Here is a 4,600-nt window from a genome sequence, read left to right on the forward strand (position 1 = left end):
GTTAATAAATTATTACAATAGAGTATATAAAATCAAACTCATGCAGAATCAGACCAGAGAATATAACGTGTGGCTGCTGGGATTATCTGGTGGGAAAGATCTCATTGATTTTTGAAGAGCACTGGATCTGGGAGACTTTTAAATTAGGCAAGGATGATGACCCAGTGTGGGTGGGAAAAGCTTAGAGGTTCCCAAGGAAGAATAAAGCCCAAGAAGAAATCTCTGGAGGTAGTTATTTTTAACTTGTCAGACCTGTTTGACATGAAGAGAATTCTGAAAACTGAATGTAAAAAGTAAACATTTTAAGAACTTTGGTATCATTTCTCTTTGTTGTGACCCCAGCAAATAATTTAAAAGGACAGGCAAAGTTCATTTACAATTAAATAGGGATTTGAGGAAAATACAATCGAATAGGGATTTGAGCTTGCTTTTTTATATTTACCAGTATATGAGGAAAGTTGGGTGAATTTTCTCTTGGACTGTGACTCGACTAAGAAATCCTTATACAAAAGAAAGATCATGAGCATCAAATACAAAACGTATTAGAGGTTAAGTGTACCAAACCTAAAATCGGTGGGAACATTACAGGAACACTCAGAACATTTTTTTTTTAATTGTATGCCAGTCAGCTATTGCCAAAACAGTGCAGCATAAGAAACTACTATAAAATCTAGTGACAAACAACAATAAGCACTCGTTCTAATGTTTCTTTGAATCATTTGGTGTGGTTCTGTTTCACATATGACACTGGATCTGTTCCTTGTGTCTCTCATCCTCCTTGAACCTGTCAGCTAGCCAGGGCATGCTCACCTCATGCTTCTAGACTCAACTAAAACTTCCTTCTGTTAGACAATGCAAGGAATACTGACAAGCTCAAAGTCAAGGAACGGGGAGGTAGTCAAGGAGGTACACTCCGTCCATGTCATGAGGATCCAGCAAGGACGTGAATGCAAGGAAGGGTGAAGAGTGAGCCCGAGAATTCCAATCGCATTTTGTTCCAAAATCACATATCAAAAAAACAAAAACAAAAAACCTCTGGAAAAATGGTCCAGAGACAGAGATCAAGATGGACTTGAGATACAGAAACACAAGTCTTTAACAAAACCTTTGTTATAATAATGATGTTTTTCATTTCCTTTCCATCTACCTGTATCTTTTCATAGTATGCAAATACATATTATATTATGCATATGATAAGCCTCATGGCTGACATTAACCTATTCTCTTTTTACTGATAAAATGATCCAAGAAATTTTTCTTTTAAAGAACTTTAAATGGCTCCATAACATGGAGAGCTTAGCTCCTTTGAAAAGCCCTCCCCACACTGAAAGGTTTTGATTCATTTCTGCATATCACAAGTAAACTCTTCAAAGGCGTTCTACCAAGTGACCATCTCCAACCATAGAGGTGAATTCCGTCTCCATGAATTTGGGGTAGAGTTTCAAACTAATGAAGAGTGAAGGATTTCTATACCATCTTTGTCATCTCAATAAAATTTATAACAGAACCACAGGTAAAGCTAACTACTAAATATACTTTTGAACTCAACTGCCCAGAGAATATTTTCCATTTGCAATATCGAATGTCCTGGTGTACTTTTCTCTTTTACCACCACGATTATTAAAAAGAACTTCTTAAAAACATAACTTCAACGACAGCGCGCCTGGCGGTCCCGCGGATCTCTCTTATTTCAACAGTGTTTGGACAGAATAGACCCAGGGACGCCCTTTCGACCAGCCTCCAACCACCCTCCAACCTTTTTTTCCAGTCACAACCTTGAGAGCCATGTTCTCGGCCGCTCTCTGCCTCCAGGCGGGGCCAGCCAACACCCTATATTGAGCTTAGCCCCTTATTACCGATTAACCATGAGCCCCCAGCTTCGTCAGAATCATTCCACCGAGGTGGAGGCCGCGGGCAACCCCCTGGTCAGCGAGCACCTGCGGGCCTCCTACACCTACCTGCCTCTGGGCTTCTACCTCGACCCCGACCACGTGGCTCCGGGCGGCGCGGGCCACTTCCGCGAGTTGGCAGAGAAGCGCGAGGCGCCGAGTGGCTCTTGAAAATGCCAACCCAGCAGGTCGGCCGCCCTCTTCTGAGATGTGTAGAAGCTGTCCCAAGACGAGCAGGTAAAACACTGCACGCCGTGCAAGCCACCGTGGCTCTGGACAAGAACCTGACGCAGGCGCGTCTGCATCTGCACGCCCTGGCTTCTGCCTGCGCACACCCCCAGCTCTGTGACTTCCTGGAGAGCACTTCCGGGGTGAGGGCGTGAAACTCACCAGGGAGATGGGCGACCGCCTGACTCACTTCCGCAGGCTGGCCGTCCCCAGGCCGGGCAGGGTGAGGATCTCTTGGAAAGGCTCACCCTCGAGCGTGTCTAGGAGCCTCTGGAGCCTGGCGGTCTTTGAGGGCCCCTCTGCCATCCCCCTGGTGCCGGGGCTTGTGCCTGAGCCTCTCCCTGTTATCACTAGGCAGCTTTTTAACCACCCTGGAAACAGCTTTTTGCAGCAAAAATAAACAAATAAAAACGTGTGTGTGTGTGTACACCTTTACATATGTGCAAAACTTTAACCAATCAGATAGAAATATTGATAATGTTCTGTGCTGGTAAAGAATTAAGCAGTATTGGGGCGCCTGGGTGGCTCAGTCAGTCAAGGGTCTGCCTTCGGCTCAAGTCATGATCCCAGGGTCCTGGGATGGAGCCCCTAATCAGCCCCCCTGCTGCACTGGGAGCCTGCTTCTCCCTCTCCCTCTGCTTACCGCTCCCCCTGCTTGTGCTCTCTCTCTCTCTGTCAAATTACTAATTAATTTAAAAAATAAAGCAGTATTTACACTGTTTACTGGGGAGTAAATTTAGACAAATTTTTGAAAGGCAATCTGGCCATGTATATCAGATAGTTAATTGATACGTGAGACCATCATACCCTTTGATCCAATAATCCCTCTTCAGGGAATTTACCTAAAGTAATTAAATACAAAAAGTATACATAAGATGTTCATTGTTCTATTATTTACAATAAAAAAGTAGAATCTATTTAGATTCTCATTAATGGAAAATTTGTTCAATACCATGGAATATTAGATAGTTATGAAAAAAAGCAACACTGTGATCATGTAAAACCACCCAAGATACATTACTGACTGGAAAGTATTAGGTTAAAGACCAGAATATTGTGTATAATATATATATAAAATATATTTATATTTATATACAAATGGAAATTCCATATGTGCTTATGTATGTAAGAAAAGCTATATACTAAACTGTTAACAATGATTATCTCTGGGAAGAAAGTGTTTTTTGGTAGAATGAGGAGATGGTTACTTTTGTTTTCTTTCTTACACTCCTACATTATTTCATTTATAAAGAATATGTATTACTTTCATTTTTTTCAACAAAAAATACCTTTTCAACTATTTTCACTTTCTCTGTCCTCAAAAATCCTTTTCAACTGTTTTCACTTTGTCCTCCATACCACTATACACAATAAAATTCCACCAAAATCCCACATATGCAGAAAACAAAATATTGATTAATATATGTTATTATAAGGCTAATGAAAGTTTGGGGGAGCCTGTGGAGCTAGCTACCAGTAGTCCTGGAGCAGGTGCTGGATCCAAAGATAGTTTGGCTGAGGTCTGGTTTGTCTATCAGTTGCAATGTCTACTCTGGTTTACATATCAATAGGGACAACTCTGGGCTCAGAGCTGGCTGAGATTTCAAAGGCAGTGCCAACAACCCAGTTATCTCCTTGTTAATTGGTACCCATTTCACAGCCATGGAACTAAATCCAAGAGACTACTGAGATGTGGCAACGCACTTTTTGCCTTCCTGCTTCCAAAGATGGGCTTACATGCTTACTCTCCTAGCCAGGCCTCCATCCAAGCCACTGCCACCCACTTACCCCCAGGATATGAAACTTAGCCTGCCTCTATTTGAGAATGGAGCTGAGTGAGAGCAAGAGCAATGCCAGCCACTCTATCTGATTTTACTTATTGTGGGTGCCTTGTTGCAGGTTTACCATATATACTTTCAAATCACCAGTCTCTACCAGATTGCTTTCATGTACTTTTTTTGTGCTTTCTCTACATCATTCCTTTCCACATTCCCCCGGGGAGATTTTTCCCCCCACTGGCCCTTCAAGAGGCAGTTCAAATGCAATCCCATTTATGTGAAGCCATAGAAATTCCTGTTCTCAACTGAGAAAATGCTTCACTCTCTTCTCTGATCTTACCCACTACTTTGTACTTCTGTCAATGCACTGTGAACACAGTCTTGCCCTGTAATTTGTTGTGTACATTTCTGCCTTCCCAAAAGGTAGTAAGAGCCTTCAAAAACTCTCTCACCATCATCCTCATGCTTTACTTACTCTCTTCTGCCTGCACTATACTTACCCAGTAAAATGTCAACACTGGGTTAAGCCAACCACCTGCCTTTTGCACCCCTACATTGAGACTGCTGAAGACTGTAAGTAACAATGCGAAGTGCTCTCACTACTCCATGCCTCCAACAGTAACTGGACCCTGAGTACTGCCCAGGGCAGCCCCTCCTCCATTGCTTACACAGAGCAGCCGCTCAAAATCTTCCCACCCTACTCAA

At 42.6% G+C, this 4,600-nt stretch overlaps 1 pseudogene; it reads left to right on the forward strand.

Annotated features, from left to right (window-relative positions):
• The first annotated feature begins 1,786 nt into the window (after positions 1 to 1,786).
• LOC100464717 lies at positions 1,787 to 2,381 on the forward strand (annotated as a pseudogene).
• Positions 2,382 to 4,600: the final 2,219 nt, after the last annotated feature.

This window comes from Ailuropoda melanoleuca, chromosome 14, assembly GCF_002007445.2.
Source record: "Ailuropoda melanoleuca isolate Jingjing chromosome 14, ASM200744v2, whole genome shotgun sequence".
Taxonomy (NCBI): Eukaryota; Metazoa; Chordata; class Mammalia; order Carnivora; family Ursidae; genus Ailuropoda; species Ailuropoda melanoleuca.